The following is a 16,835-nucleotide window of genomic DNA, read 5'->3' as shown; positions in this document are numbered from 1 at the left end:
CAGACTTTTTTTAATGGGATACCAGCCACGGTTGCTTACTGCTTAAGGCGTTTCACTGCTAAGCTCAAGGTCGTCCATTAAATCGCGGCCACAGCGGCAGAATTTTTACTGAAGTTGTAATGCAAACAAAGAGATGAGAAGACAGCAGAAAAAAAAGAAACACTTGTGTACTTGTATAAGGGGCATGTTAATCAACCCCAAATTGAAGAAGTCACTCCGAGTCCCCCAGTTTAGCATCCCTCGTAATAAAAGCCGGATTTCCGCACCTAAAAGCACGTGGAGCCCTGTTATGTTCTGAAGATAACCAAAGACTAGGTGTTACCATTAGTTCATCTCAGACACAAATGTGCGTAAAGGTTTTCTCAGGTTTATGCGTTTTTATCGTAAAAAAAATCTCAAGGTTCCGCCCCTGACATGTTCGAATTGGAACATGTTCTCGTGAAGGAGCGCGCAAAATCGCTTGCTATTCGAAACGAGACAGACGCAGCAGCTCGCACGTGATAACGTCATAGCAAGTGTAGCACTCACCAGAAAAGCGACAAAAGCAAAAACTTGGAGGACGCTTAAACTTCTTCTTCAAGAGTGGATCGCACTCCCACTCCCTTCGCACAGCCCACTCATTCGCTCGGGATGTCCTTGAGTCACACAAAGACGAAACGTGCACCTGAGCAAGCGGAACGAGCCAACGAACTCGGTGTCTCAGAGGGAGAAACGATCTACGCGAGCCAAACTTCGCTATCGGCACTGACAGCCGGGACGCGACGCGCCATGATGATGATGATATGTGGTGTTTTATGGCGCAAGGGCCAGGTTTGACCAAAGAGCGCCATGACGTGGTAATGTTGGCGATGTATTGTGGATGACATGCACAATGAACTCATCATGGTAGATGTGATATGGCTGTAAAAGGGCCTAAAGAACTTACGCTTTAAGTGGAGTAGAATATATAGGTGGTAAAATAATGACGGTGACTAGGATGTGATGTGGGCTATGGCAATGGGCTTTCGTTAAAACAGGATGCAATAAAACATAACACTGACACCAGAGTTTCAAGAGAGCCCTTGAATGCAGGGCTGTTAGTCGTGTGCTTAAAAGTTGCCTGGCCAGATGATTTTTAGGGTGTCCGTTTCGGCTAAAAACTCTAAAACTGTTTCCAGATTAAAAAGAGGTTCATCGCTAAGAAAAAATGCAGGGTGAAGGGGTAAATTCTCGCGATATGCAGCAGGGAAATACTTTTTTCTTTCTGTTTCTATTGCAGGGCACTCAATAAGAGCATGCAGGACAGTGAGATTATTGCCGCACTTAACACAAGTTGGAAGATCGCCCCCAGTCAAGAGATGAGAGTGGGTGCCGTATGTGTGGCCTATCCTTAATCGGCAAAGAATTACTTCCTTGTACCGTGCTGCTTTGCCACTTATCCAATTCCGCAATTTTGGTTTGATAATGTGTAACTTATTCAATGTTTGTGTATCCCACTCTTCTTGCCAATGATTCCTCAATTTACAGCGCAGAAGGGGCTTTAGGTCTGTTGCAGGAATGGGGATATTTCCATCTGTGTTGTTAAAACTCACTGACGTAGCCTTTTCGTCAGCAGCTACGTTGCCTTTTATGCCCTTATGGCCAGGTACCCAGTATAGTATATTCGATTGGTTCCACATGTATCCGGAGCATAACACGCTATACAGCTTATTAAAAACCGAGTTCTTGTGCTTTCGTTAGCTAATTAGGGCTCTCACTACACTTAACGAGTCTGTAAATATAACAGCCTTAGCGATATTTTTGAGCCGTATGTGTTGAATAGCCTTAAGAATGGCGTATGCTTCCGCTGTAAAGATACTGGTGTATGGGTTTAGTGGTCCAGATGTTGAAAGTGAGGGTCCCAGAGCTGCGTAAGCAACACCAGCTGGAGACTTCGAAGCATCTGTGTAAAATTCATCACATGAATATTTCTCCTTCAGTTCCATAAAATGTGAATATATGTGTGCCTCCGGGGCTCGTTTCGATATTTCTAGGAAAGAGATGTCGCATTGGATAGTCTGCCACTCCCAAGGCGGTGGAAGCCGTGTAGGAGCCATTAGGATATTGTGTAAAAGAGGGACACCTATTTTTTCTGATAGTGCTTCCAACCGGAGGGACAGAGGAGGCCTAGTGGCTGGGCGGTTACGAAACAGCCTAGCAGTGGACAAGTCGCATATAGTGGAATGACAAGGATGTTTAACATCTGAGCTAACTTTAAGGGCGTAGGATAAAGTTAAATATGTTCTTTGGTAGTGCAATGACCATTTGTTTGACTCGACGTAGAGGCTTTGCACAGGGCTAGTCTTAAAGGCGCCTGTAGCAAGGCGGATACCTAAGTGGTGAATAGGATCAAGCATTTTCAGAGCACTAGGTCTGGCAGAATTGTAGACTATTGCTCCGTAGTCAAGGCGTGTTAATACTAGACTTTTGTAGAGCTTTAAAAGGCACCGCCTGTCGCTTCCCCAAGATGTACGTGACAGGAGCTTCAGCAAATTCATAGACTTGAGGCACTTTGACTTCAGATACTTCAAGTGTGGTACAAAAGTCAGCTTACTGTCTAAAAGGATTCCTAGAAATTTGTGTTCATGGCTCACAGATAGCCGTTCTCCATTTAGATCTATTGCGGGGTCCGCCATTATGCCTCTCTTGTTAGAAAATAGGACGCATGTACTTTTTTGTGGGTTTAGTTTGAAACCATTTTCGTCCGCCCACTTAGATAATTTATTTATGCAAAGCTGTACTTGTCGCTCGCAGATACTTAAGTTACTTGATTTGAAACCTATCTGGATGTCATCCACATATACGGAATAAAACATAGTATGTGGTATGGCAGTCTGGATCGCGTTCATTTTGACAATAAATAGAGTGCAGCTCAGCACACCACCTTGTGGAACACCAGTCTCTTGCGTAAATGGACGAGACAGAACGTTACCAACTCTAACACGGAACGTCCGATTGGAGAGGTAACTATGAATCACGTTCAGCAAGTTGCTTCGAACTCCCATTTCAGACAGGTCACGGAGGATTCCAAAGCGCCAAGTTGTGTCGTATGCCTTCTCCAAATCTAAAAATACGGACAGGAAAAGCTGTTTGTGGACAAAGGCATCGCGGATATTTGTCTCGATGCGGACAAGGTGATCTGTTGTGGATCTACCCTCTCTAAAACCGCACTGAAATGGATCGAGTATTTTGTTGCTTTCAAGAAAATGGATGAGGCGACGGTTAATCATCTTCTCAAATAATTTGCATAGACAACTAGTGAGAGCTATAGGTCTATAACTGTTGGGTGAGGAAGGGTCCTTGCCCTCTTTGAGGATAGGGATTACGATTGCTTCTTTCCAAACAGAAGGAATGTAGCCTGCAGAGAACAAGGAATTAAAGAGTGACAGTAGTGCTTTTTGGGTTTCGGGGTGTAAGTGTCTGATCATCTCATACATTATCCTGTCACTTCCTGGAGCGGACTTGTTGCAACAGCTTAGTGAGGCCTGGAACTCAGCCATTCCAAATGGACGATTGTATACTTCGTTGGATGTGCTTTTCCGATCGAAGTTCATCTGTTCTGCTAGTCGCTGGTATTTTACGAATGTATCTGTGTAGTGAGATGTACTGGAAATGTGCTCGAAATGTGCTCCTAGACAGTCTGCCTGATCCTCCAGGGTGTGTCCTTGTGTATTTAATAAAGGTAAGGGATGAGTTTCGCGGCCTTTTATTTTGTTAACCCTGTTCCAGGCTTTTCGTTCGTCTGTGTATGAATTGATGCTGCTTATGTAGTTTTTCCAACTTTCCCGTTTAGCGCGGCGGCGTGTTCTTCTCCCTTGCGACTTGATCGCCTTGAAATGAATTAGGTTCTCTGTGGTTGGTGGACGCGCCATGAAGGCGGACGCAATCATGGGGCTGACGTTTTGATGGGATGGTCCTCTATCTCGCTTCGGAGCACAACGCAGACGCATGACTCATCGCCAGTAGCACGGCACAAATCGCAGAGGACGCTTTCCCACCAGACGCGCTACGGCGCAGCGATCAGGTCGGAGGCGTCCCGTATCGGACGCTGCACCTAGGAATCGCGCTGTGAGCGCAAATAGGAGCCACGTCGCCTAAACACGAGGTTTCGAGTGGCGCACGCTGGAAGTCGGAAGGGGAGAGAGCGAGAAAACTTATTAAACGCAAGGGTATTGGGACATTTTCGCACCAGTCCCCGCAAGGCCCCAGTGCGCTCAAACGAGACGAAGGGCAGAAGCGGGTGAGTGGCGCGCCACCTGTCGTTGCAGTGCCATATGTTGCGAGGAGGGTGTCTTCTGTGTTTGCCGTAAGATGGCTCTGCGTGTGCGCCAAGCGCAGAAGAAAAGTAGCGGAAATGTACTTAGCTACGCGTTTAACTGCGACTCCAGTAATTTACATGCGAACAATTACCATCATAGACCGCAGTATAAATTTCTATGGCACATTTCTAAGGTAATACCACATTCACTAGAGGCGCTTTTGTCGTGCTTTGAACCACCGAACCCATGGCTGAGTGGTAGCACCTCTGTCTGACACTCCGGAGACCCTGGTACGATTGCCATTCAGCCCATCATGCAAGTTCTTCTTATTTATGAATTGCCTTCCGCCATTTTTCGCTCGTGGCGACGACACCGGCTTTTCTGCGGAACGAGCTCCTTAAGGCTGTCGCTCTAAAAAGAAAAAGCAAGGCTCGCGAAATATTTGCCACACGATGCTCCGGCATGGGCGGAGGCAGGCAAGAAACTTCGCTTGTGGAGGCCACACACATAAACGCGCGCGCGCACGCGCGCACACACACTACGTGTAATATCAGTAAAGAGCGAATATGTATCAAGTCTTCAAAAAGTAGTCAATGTGATGGTGCTATCGTGCAACTTTTTCGTAGGCTTCAGTAAAATTATTGCACTGCTCTAAATTTTATTTCCTTTTCATTTTGCTGAGAAATGTCCAGAACTTCTACAACCTCGGGAGCCTAAATAGAAGGGCGTCTTCTTTAAATGCATGAAAACACTTGTAGACGGGGCTTAGGATCAATGAGCGCTATCCATAGTTGAATTCATTAACAGCGTGCTGTCGATCGATAGGAACACTACACCCCATGCCTTCACACAACAAGCACCTAAGTTGGTTGAATCACTTCAAGGTTTTCTTTAGAACACATAGTGCAATGTCAAGAACGTATGCGTATGGAGGAAATAGTAGGTACGGCTCGCTGAAACGATTATGCAGGATGATGTAGCACTGGGATGATGCTGGAAGCATGGACGCTGACGTTAAGTTGTCCTGATTATAACCGCCTGGACAGCCGTTATTAAAATGACAGGCCGTTGAATGATTGCGCGAAGAATTCAGAAACTTTTAGGAGATGTGATTCTTATCACACCAGCAATATATATTCAGAGTTTTATATGTGCGCTTTCCAGCTCCCCGAAGAGCCAAGTCCTATATCATTTTAAATAAATTACGAAATCGGTGTGGAATATTTTTCTCACAACTACACACTCTTTTCGATACATTGAATAGGTTAAATTGCTACTAAAAGACTTTAGGCCTTTCGGCAAATTTTGGCTATCGATCGGCAGCTGTATTAAGCTACCAAGGGAGTGCTTTACAGTAAAGGTATTTCAAAGGGCTCCATTACAAGAAACGAGAAATATTCAAATGTGGCTTTGCCATGCTTTCAAAAGGCCAGCTTCAGCGAAGAATTGGATACTCTTTCTCTGTTAGCGAAGAATATCATCCCCAAGTGTGACAGCAAACTCCCGTGGCACTGTTTCCTTCCTGTAACATAACCATGTCCATTGTGTGCCCCATTGTTATGCGCACAATTTTTCACTTGATTCACCTGATTGCCGTTTGCCTGTTCACATATGTTGTAGAGACCCCGTCATTTTGAGCTCGAAGTTGGTAAAGGCAAGGCGCAGAAAATCAGGACTTAGGAAGAAGAACACAAACGACAAGACGGGCGCCACTCGAGACTGGCAAGCTGAGACGGCGATCAAGTTGACGCACAAAATGGCAGGATCGGTGCGAAAGCTTTGATGAAAGAAAGGGCCCAACTTGATCAAGTTCTTTTCAACTTGATCGGTCACGAAATACGCGGTTGCTGCCCGAGCACAACACCGGTACAACACAACCCTTTCTCCATGCCATTCCTATACGGCCTTTCGCGCAAGACTCGTCTGCTCCGAAATCGTTTGCTCTCCGCATTACTCCATAGCGAGCGCCAGATTGAGCTGCGATCTTTGACTTCTTTTGCGTGCTTTCACTCGCACACTACAGCATATGACGCTCAGCCATAGTATTATCGTCCTTGGACTTCACACGAAAACACACGACAACGTCGATGGAACAACTGCACCTGGTGTGGGCATATAATCGTTATTGCAATAAAATGCGACAAAATGATAAATTCCTCCGTTTCCAGTTGTCGGTTTGCCTTCGCGTTGAACGTGCGCTAGGTCCAATTGGAGACCCGCCGTAGAAACCTTATAGAGGCACCACAGCGGTCACATTAGCGTCTCAATAAACACAAGCCCGTCGGGACGTGCCATCGCTTTCCAAATGCCCAAAGCCAATCATCTTACAACCAGATTGACCTCACCTAACTGCTTCCCCTCCAATTTTTCTGCCCTGATTTCGGTGCGCGCACGCATTAGGGCATCCGGGATCTCCGTTCTCTATTTTGATTTCAGTGTGGCCCATGGCCGTGCTTTTGCTGCTCCTCGCGCTGCACTTTTCACAAGCGCAATTATTCGAATTGCTTTTTTTACATAGATAAGAACTAATTTTGAGTAACTGTCACTTCTCGCCCATTTGCCGCATTTCCAGTATTTACATTTACCAGAGAGAGCATGGAGATCAAGGGAAAGGAGGTCGACCAGAAGAGCGGTTGGTTGGCTGCCCCACACAGGGAGCACGGAAAGGGTGAGTAAGGATTTATTCAATTAATTACTGTACCCTAAGGGCATACAATACATTAACGTGCCGTGGTTGAGCACGAGGTCACAGGACCGAATTCCGGCCACGACGGCCGCATTTCGATGGGGACGAAATGCCAAAACACTTATGTGCTTAGATTTAGGTGCACGTTGAAGAATCCCAGGTGGTCTACATTTCCGGAATCCTCCACTACGGCGTGCCTCATAATCAGAAAGTGGTTTTGGCACGTAAAACCCAATAATTTAATTTTTTTTTTACTAAGCAAGGCAAAATCATCAGCGAACCGCAAGTTAGTAAGGTGTTCTTATTTAACTCTGCGTTTGGCAGGCATTCTCAGATCATGAACAGCAGGTTGCCATTATCCCTCAAGAGAAAAGTACATAACAGCTGTGTCTTACCAGTACTCACGTATGTGACAAAAACCTGGAGGCTTACGAAAAGGGTTCTACTTAAATTGAGGACGACGCAACGAGCTATTGAAAGAAGATTGAAGGGTGTAACGTTAAGGGATAACAAAAAGCAGATTTGGTGAATGAACAAGCGCGAGTTAATGACATCCTCGTTGAAATCAAGATAAAGAAATCGGCACGGGCAGGGCATGTAATGAGGAGGCAAGATAAACGATGGTCAATAAGGGTTACTTACTGGATTCCAATGTGATAGAAGCGTAGGAGGGGACGGAGAAAGTTAGGTGGGCGTATGAGATTAAGGACTTTGCAGGGACGACATGACCACAATTAGTACATGACCGGGGTAGTTGGAGAAGTATGGGAGAGGCCTTTGCCCTGCAGTGGGCGTAACTAGGCAGGTGATGATGATGATGGCATAAAAATAAATCGCAAAGTATATGTTCATTTATAGGGAAAAGTTTTTTTTTTGAGTTTTAGCCCGAAAGAATAAAAAAATAAAACGTTGTCTAAACTCATTTTAAATTTTTTCGCCAATACTCGCGTCAGCGAACGGACGGGACCAACACTATACGTGGCGTGTATGCTGTTGTCAGTAAGTTAATTTATGGGTAAACTGTTTAGTTTTCGCGAGGAATAGTAAGGTTAAATAAAACGCCGTTTCAACTCATTTCCCGTTTTTTTTTTTCGGTGCTAGCGTCAGCTAACGGATGGGATGAACACTACGCGTGACGTGTTTCTGGTTGTCAATTTTTGCCGAGTGCCCCCTCTTGTTGAATTTATTTCTCTATGTTTAAACGGGTAAGCCAAAAAGAATGCAGGAATTTTACGATTTAACAAAGCGGAGACCAAGACGGAACTGTCAATGGAGCCAAGCCTGAAGAGAAGCGCCGTCTTGGTACGTCCTACAAAATTAATTTCCCATTCCTTTTGTTTTTCGATGGTCGCGTCAGCTAACGAATGGGTTGAACAGTAGGCGGGACGTGTTGCCAATTTTTGTCGAGGATGCCCTTTTGTGTAATTTGTTTCTCTATGGTAAATAGGTTTATTAACGTAACAGCCAACACGCGGTCTGCCAATGGAGCCAGCTACCAAGCGAAAAGCCCACTCTTGGTGCATTAAACAAACTCTATGGTTGCCCTGCCATCTCTAACTATGTTTCTCTTTATGTCTCAAACACAACTGTGCTTATGGAAATGCCGATAAAGCTCTATTTACGGAATACGTCCGCCGCCCATGTCTTCATATGCAGACATCCTTTTCTCCCAGTGAAGAACACAAGTCTTCTCGTTTCGCTATATATATGGAATATATTTGCTATTCCTCTACGTAGCTTCACAGCACACTAGGGCGTGACATCATAATGATTTTACCGCTGAACAGAATATATTAAATCTTCGCGAAGCGGCAATCGCAATGCCGACGCCAAGTTCTTACCTCCCATTACTGTGAAGCTCCCAATAAATAATGCGAAAACTAGCATTTACACGAGCCCGTCCATACGGAAAATGCTCATTCCGTGTATTTTTTAGAAATATCGGATTGCCACTTATGAAACATTTAGCAAATTTTTATCCTGCGTTAAATGACACCTTTGCAGGCCTCTGAAATAGATCACGCCGCCATAATAGAGAGCTTTAGCAGAGCGTTTACGGTCCGCTCCGCTGTGACCGGCGTACCATAAGAATTGGCACATAGCCACTAAGAGAACGCTACCGGGAACACAGACGCGCCTGCGCACAATGCTCATTGCAGCAGCGAAACATAGAACGCTGCCAAAGTTGCGTGAGGAACTCGATTTTGCGAAGCGTCAGGGTGCGTATAATTGGTGCCTTCGTCGTTTTACAGCGCAGCAGAGAGCACGTAACTGGCGTTTCTATGAGACGCGCTTGTTAGATGAGCGAAGTCAATGCTTTCTATGCAGCCAAATATGCGCGGAGCGGAGCGCAAGCAACGCTCTGCTAAACCTTTCTAATGAAGGGACGCTCCGTATCGCGTTGATTACGCGTCTGGTCTGAATCGCATCTCGTCGTCGGCGCATGCGCGGCGACGCAAAATGGCCGCATGTCGGCGTCCTTGGAGTTGCCGACTTTGCTGAACGGGCGCTGGAGTTCGTTATAATAACTCTATACATAATATGCACGTGTCGTCACATCGGCTGCTGTCCTCGGCTTCCGCACTACCTTCCGCCATCTTGGGGCAGCTTATCAACAGGCGCGCGCATAGGCTGGCATAGGCCTATAGGTTTCCCAACATGGCGCTGCCGTAAACCGGAAGCCGCGTAGTATCGTTGAATGAAGTACGTGCATGCATTGTGTAGGTGAACGTTGGTGCCTTTTTTCTGTGTGATGCCAGCCGCGGCAGCTTAGTGCGCAAGGCGTTTCACTGCTGAGCTCAAGGTCATCCATTCAACCGCGCCCGCGGCGGCCGAATTTCGACAGGTACGAAATGGAAAAACAAGGCGTAAAAAGAAAGAAAAAAAAACGCGCGTGTACTTGGATTTAGGTGCACGGTAAGGAACCCCAAATTGGTAAAATCACTCTGGGTTCCTCATTATAGCGTGCCTCATAATCAAACCGGGCGTTCAGCGCATAAAACCCGACATTACCATTTCTAGCGTTATGAGCAAGCAAAGTTTCAAAAGTGTCAGTTTCAGCTGCTTTAAGTATTACGTGGGCTAGTCCTCTTATCCCACCCTTTGTCCGCTTTCTCTCCCTTCTGCTCACTAGGGCGGAGGAAGTTGTGGGTTCAAGGCTTCGGGCCGGGGTGGCCCTTACACCGGCTGTGGTGTCAAAGTGACACTGGTCGCATTTAGCACTGGATACCACGTGCCCAGTCTGTTCAGTCAAAGGGAAGGATCGGCAGACGTAACGTACCACCTAATTTGCAGAATCCCAGGCTTACAATCGGAACGCTCGCTTCTCCAACGGCAAGCTTGCCTCAGTCGGATACATGACAATACATTCCAGAAAACACTGCTTCAATTATTATACTACAAAGGCCTCAAGCAAAAAGGATGTCCTCGAACACATTTGGGGTGTTTATCAACCATGTTTCCGAGTGCATTGCGAGATTTCGACGCCACGCCGAGTTTGCATGTGGCGAAAATGGAGCTCATCAAATGTTCAATACATGGACAAAATTTTACGTTTGCAGCTGTGGTTACATTTGTAAAGAAAGCTGGTACCACACTTCGTCCCTCATTTTAATTTTACGCATCTTTTGTACTACCAGTATACTGCCCATTCACTTACTTGTGTGCATATGCTAGCGCACGGGTTAAAAACGTGGCAAGCAGGTACAAGATTGATGTTGTCTTTAGTGTAGGACACAAACTTTGTCAGGCTTGCCAAGCTGTCCGCAAAATAGTGAACGGAGGGGCAAGTGACAAACATGCAGGATGTTGTGTTAACCAAAAGAAGTAGGTGAATCGCAAAATTCAAGTTGTTTATAAAATACCGTGCTCATGGGGAAAGATTTACCTAGGGCAAACAAATATATATTTAAACATCAGGATCCACGAACATGCGCTCAAGTAAGTATGCATGTATAAAGAAATGGCATTGGTTCACATTCAGTGGTTCATTGCCACTTACGATTGTGTAAGCCCAATTTTAATAAAACAGGTTTTGTACAGGTATAGAGCGCAAAAAGAAGTGAAATAATGGATTCCTTATACAAGTTTTTCGAGGGTGACAGATACAGCAGCCAACCCTCGATAGCTTTGTCACAGCTATGTAGTACGGCTTTGTTTTATTTAGCTGAAATGATTGCGAACGATCCTTACTAGCGTCAATCGAATCATCGCTACGTGCACTTTCATAAAGCAAGACACATTCTAAATGAGGAAATAATTTTTTGCTCTATATAAATGCTTGTTCCGGGCTTTTTGTCCATTCATCCAACTTTTGACACCAAGTAAGCAGCAGTTGTTCTAGTACGAACCTCCACTGGACTGCATTTGCTGTAAACGTTACAAGCATGTGTCATTTTTGTCTTTAGACCATTTAGGAATACTGCGTGTAGGGGCGAAGGCCGCGAAAGTCGTGAATGGGCGGCATTAGAAACCAAAGCAATCAATTTGCTTCTGCATACACATGGCGTAGAGAATACCCGACGCATCACAGACAACACAAAAAAATATGAAAACATCTCATTTGCAAGCATTCTCCATTCCCGGACGTAATTTCACACACTTTAAGAGCACTAATACAGATGGGACTGCGGTTTTAGAAAACAACTTGGCCTCAGGCGACGCGATGGTACACAGATGCTCTCAGCAAGACCATGCTAGAAGCTCCCAATATTCCTTCTATTCGCACTCAAGACAAATGCGCGGGTGTAATACCGTTTTCAGTCGTTTATATGACAGAAATTTCAAGGTCCTAGTTTCTGAGTTCCTTGGCGTTATCTTTCCCGCGTTTTGCCGCCACAGCAACACACTCCAGTCTTATCATTCATGGCAATTGGTAGTCGGGTTTTCCACAGCGTGAGTACCTAAACAACGTCTAGGTTGGGGTCACAAAAAGCGTCATAAATGTTTCCCACTGAGATGGACGAAACGCCAAACTTACTTTCTCACCACGACCAAGCCGCTTTTCGTAGACTGTGTCAACCCGCCAGGCGCGGTGAGCGTACCTAGAAAGTATCTGAAAAATAACAAAATTATTTGTAATAATGTTCGAGGTCAGAGAAAGCGCTAATGCTTGTCCCAGTAAGATTTAGTTCACGCGAAACTAGCTACGTTACTCAGGCGGGTGCGGCGAACATGCGCAAAAACTACCGGAAAAAGTTAAAATAATGTTGAGGCCCACAAAAAGCGTCGCAACCATCTCCTAGTACGAGTTATTAACTCAAGTTAACTACGCCAAGACAGCAGAGCTGTGTTTCGCTTACTGCGTCACTAGTCTCGGTTCCGTGTTACAAGAGCCTAAATTTCTTGAAATCCATCGCACACTGTCAAACGAAATTTCTCACCTTGCTCTAGTTCGATAGTGCATTCGCGCCATGTCGAAGTACACAACGAAGGCAAGAATACATCCGCAGCATAAGAAACAGGCCACACCCAAAAGATGGGGATCGCCGAACAGGTGAACTTCACATATGGAGCCGGCCTCGCTCGCTTCGGTGGCGTGTTGGCTGATAAACCATGCATATGATGCGTCTGTAGCGCCGCTAACTCTTTGCTATGTAACGCACGAAAAATAAATCGCGAAGTGTTAGTTCATTGATAGCTAAAACGTTTTTGTTTTAGCGGGAAATAATGAAAAATAAATAAAACGCAGTTTAATTTCACTTGACATTCCTTTTTTTTCGATGCTCGCGTCAGCTAACCGATGGCACTAACACTAGCCGTGACGTGTATCCTGCAGCCAGTAAGTTCCTCTATAGGAAAAACGTTTTAGTTTTAGCGAGAAAGAATAAAATAAAAATGAAACGCTTTCTGAATTGATTTCACATTCAGTTTTTTTTTTTTCACTGCTCGCGTCAGCTAATGTATGGGATGAACACTAGGCGTGACGTGTTTCCTGTTCCCAATTTTGGCCGAGTGTCCCGTCTTGTTTAATTTTTTTCCCTGCAGGTAAACGGGTCAGCCGACAACTGAATTAATTTTACTTTGAACGAAGCGGTGATGGAACTGTCAATGGTGCCAAAACGTAAATAAAGCGCAAATTCCTTTCACATTCCCTTATTTTTTTTCCCATGGTCGGGTCAGCTAGAGGATGGGGTGCACACTAGACGGAAGGTGTTGCCTGTTGCCAGTGTTTGCCGGATGTCGCCTCTTGTTTGATTTGTTTCTCTATTATCCAGAAGTTTTCGTATTTAAAGAGGTGTTGCCAGGATCAGAATGGTCTATGGGGCCAGCTACCTAACGAAAAGCGCGCTCCTGGTACGTTTCACAAACTCCATAGTTGCCCAGCAGTCTCTGCATAAGCTTCTCTTCAGTTCCCCAGCGGAAATGCGCGAATGCAATTGCTGATTAAACAGTATTCGCGTAAAATATACTCCGCCGGCGTCTTTATATGTAGAACTTCTCTGGAATTAAAAAATGCTAGGCTTCTTGTTTCGCTACATGAAGTATATTTACGCGTCCACTACGTAGCTTAATAGCGCACCAAGGCACAACATTATAATGCTTTTACCGCTAAACACATTAGAATAAATCTGCGCGAAGTGGTAACCACAAAGGCACCGCCAAGTTCCTGCCTCCCATTTCGGTCACGCTCGCAATAAATGATGCGAAAACTAGCATTTACACGAGAACGTCCACACGGACAATCTGTAAACGTTTGTCAGCGTATTGTGGAGAAGTATGGGGTCGCCATTTGTAAAACATTTAGCTAATTATTGGCGTGCCTTAAAGGATGCCTTTGCGGGAACCTTAACAAGATAGCACCTCCATAATCAAGAGAGCCTCCGTATCGCTTAGATTGCGCGTCTCGTCTGAATGGCATCTCGTCGTCGGCGCAAGGCGGCGGCGCAAAGTAGCAACATGGCGGCGTCCTGTCAGTTGCACGTCTCAATGCATGAGTGCCAGATTTGCATATGTTGCCTCGATAAGTGAACGTTGGGGCCTTTTTTATGTGTGACGCCAGTGGTGGCAGCTTGGTGTGTAAGGCGCTTCACTGCTGAGCGCAAGGTCGTACATTAAATCGCGGCCATGGCGGCCGAATGCCCACGGGAAAAAGGAACAGAAATACGCGCGTGTGCTTGGATTCAGGGGCACGTTGAAGAATTCGAAATTGATAAACTCACTCCGAGTCCCTCACTGTAGCGTGCCTCATGAGCAAAGCGGACTTTTGGTGCGTAAAACCCAACATTCAAATTTCTAGCGTTATGAGCGAGTGAAGTTTCAAAAGTGTTAGTTTCAGCCACTGTATATATTTCGTGGGCAAGTGCTCTTATCCCACCCTGTGTCTTCTTCCGCCCCCTTCACCTTACTAGGGCGGAGGAAGTTTTGCTTAGAAGGCTTCGGGCCAGGGTGGCCCTTACAGCAGCTGCGGCCTCAAAGTGGAATTGATCATATTCAGCAGTGGGTGCTACGTGTCCAGACTACTCAGTGCCAGTGACGGATAGGCAGATGCCGCGTACCACCTAATACGCACAGGTCCAGGCACACAATTGGAACTCTCGCGTCTCCTATTGCAACCTTGCCTCCGCTACATGCAGTGTCGCATCCAGCTATGACCGCTGGGCACACGGCAATAGATTCCCCAAAACACAGCTTCAATTAGTGCACTACACAGGGCTTACAGCACAGATATAATAGAGATATACACATCAAGGATTAAGGCTTCAGGACAAGTCGTGATCACAATAAAAACATATAAAAACTCTCTCTTGGAACTCGTAATACGCTGTTTATCAACTATGTCTGCGAGTGCCATGGGCAATTTCGACGTCGTGCCGAGTTTGCATCTGGCAAAAATGGGGATCCTAAGATGTTTAATGCATGGCGAAAATTTTAAAATTTTTAGCTGTAGTTACATTTGTAAAGAAAACTGGCGTCACACTTCGTCCCTTTTTTCCATTTTTACGCAGAGTTTGTATCATTACCAAAATTCATTGTTCAACTAAACAAGACACTTGAACATGTTGCTTGAAAAAAAGAGGTATACCGAGGGTGATGCGTAGACGACACCAAAAGTGTCAGATTTAACCACAGCTGCTGCAGTAAATTAAGTATTCACGCAGGGCGGAAGCGTTTGAAATGTGTTTCACGAAGGGGGGGGGGGGGGGCTGCAGAATTTAGCACGCTTTCCAGGGACCACGATTATTGCCCTAATGATTATTTTGCCTTCGAGGCCAGGCACTCATGAGGTCTGGCCAGTCTGAGCTGACAAGCGAAGTGTATACCACTCGCGCTAACGATAGTGTCTGCTCAGTGTTGCAACGTCACATGCCGCGCAAAGTACTTAAATTTCAAACCAAACGCCGTTTGCAGTTCTCCGCGGAGGCGCCGCCTCCCAACGAGGGAGTCCATGATTGTATCGCGCAAGTGCGCCTATGTACATGGCAGCCCTTTGACGCCGCTCATAGTGACACGTGACTACAAAAATTATTTAAGCCAACATCATTTATTCGTTTGCTATGTTGTTTCAATGGAGGACTTAGAGCGAAGAGAAGTAATGAAACACGCAAGCCTAATGTCCTCGTGTTTTTCTTTTACTTCGTGCCGTATGGTAAGAGAGATGTACTTCCAATTCGTCTCCTTGTTCCCACGTCACGCATTTGCGGGCGCAGTAAACCAAACTAGGTCGTTTCTGCTTGCGTATTCCATCGCCGCGGTCATGCTCTTTCATTCTCTCACGCCTACCTCATTGCTCGCGATTACGGCGCTGATCAGGTGTTCTTGTGCATGCAGAACGCGAGAAATCACTTGCTGCGCAAAACAAGGCAGACAAAAGAGCTCGCCCGCGATACCGTCACCGGAACTTTACCACTCAGCAAAAATGCGACAGAGCAAATAGAAGGCACGACCGGTGACGTATCCGTCAGGCCATCCTCCGGCCGTGGCATGGGAGAGCGAAGGGGCGGAATTTCGCTTGCTGAGCCTAGAGAGGCAAAATGGAGAGGGCGTCTATTTGGGTGGTTACGCTCGTCTGCTGCAATCACGGGTTAGTGCCACGGCAAATATTCCTATCTTTACTATTATTGATCGAATTTAAAGAAGTGTTTCCGTAGAACGCTCCTTAGAAGGCACGTAACCACATCCAAAGGATAACCAAAATATAATTGTGGCTCTGTGAGGGTTCTCCTAAAAAGGGCGCTTACCATAGCACTTGTGCTAACCTGATAACCTCGCTGACATTAATGACCCATTAACCTTCAGACAAAAAATATCTGCATATTTGGCTAGTACTTAGCTAAAAACTAGTATCTGTTCAGTTTTGTTATTTTTAACTTCATTGCTATTTATTTATGTAAGCATTTCTTCTAAGGTTGTTTGCTTTACTGTATACTGAAAAGCTAACACCTGTTCGTTTACCTTCCTTGCTTTTTATTTTTGTTTACTTCGCGTTCTTTGTTTATTATTTGATTCTCTTTTTGTTCATACTTATGTAACAAAAGCTATGTTTTTGCTCCGCATTTGTTATCTGTACCGCCCCCCTCACGCAATACTCCTTCTGGAGCCTGTGAGGTATATGAAATTAATAAATAAATGTGCGCATGCCTATGTACCAGTTTTCGTATTAAAGAAGGTCACAGTTTCGTCCAAATGGCGGAGTACTTAATTGCAATAGTGAAGTGCTAGACAACTACGCGTCGTAAGGTTGATAGTTTTATGGGCTACCTAGCTAAACGTAAACATTTTCTTGCTAAAAAAAAATAGCAAGCACGATCTCATGTGCACCTAGTCAAACAGGAGCCACGTTGTCATGATGAAGTACTGTCGGCATCAAGAATGGAACTCTTGGAGCAGCCTCTCACTTCAGGGCATTTGCGACAAGTGAGTTTACGCGATCT

At 45.5% G+C, this 16,835-nt stretch overlaps 1 long non-coding RNA gene across 1 annotated transcript in view; it reads right to left on the bottom strand.

Annotated features, from left to right (window-relative positions):
* LOC139049840 (uncharacterized) overlaps window positions 1–16,835 on the bottom strand; it is a 166,413-nt gene that overhangs the window by 46,043 nt on the left and 103,535 nt on the right. The window contains exon 2 of the long non-coding RNA XR_011508604.1: window positions 11,942–12,016. This is a non-coding gene — a long non-coding RNA (uncharacterized lncRNA). The remainder of the gene's footprint in view (window positions 1–11,941; window positions 12,017–16,835) is intronic.

Source organism: Dermacentor albipictus, chromosome 9 (assembly GCF_038994185.2).
Source record: "Dermacentor albipictus isolate Rhodes 1998 colony chromosome 9, USDA_Dalb.pri_finalv2, whole genome shotgun sequence".
Lineage (NCBI taxonomy): Eukaryota > Metazoa > Arthropoda > Arachnida > Ixodida > Ixodidae > Dermacentor > Dermacentor albipictus.
Note: the sequence above shows the minus strand (reverse complement) of the source record. Positions and strands in the feature narration are given on the sequence as shown.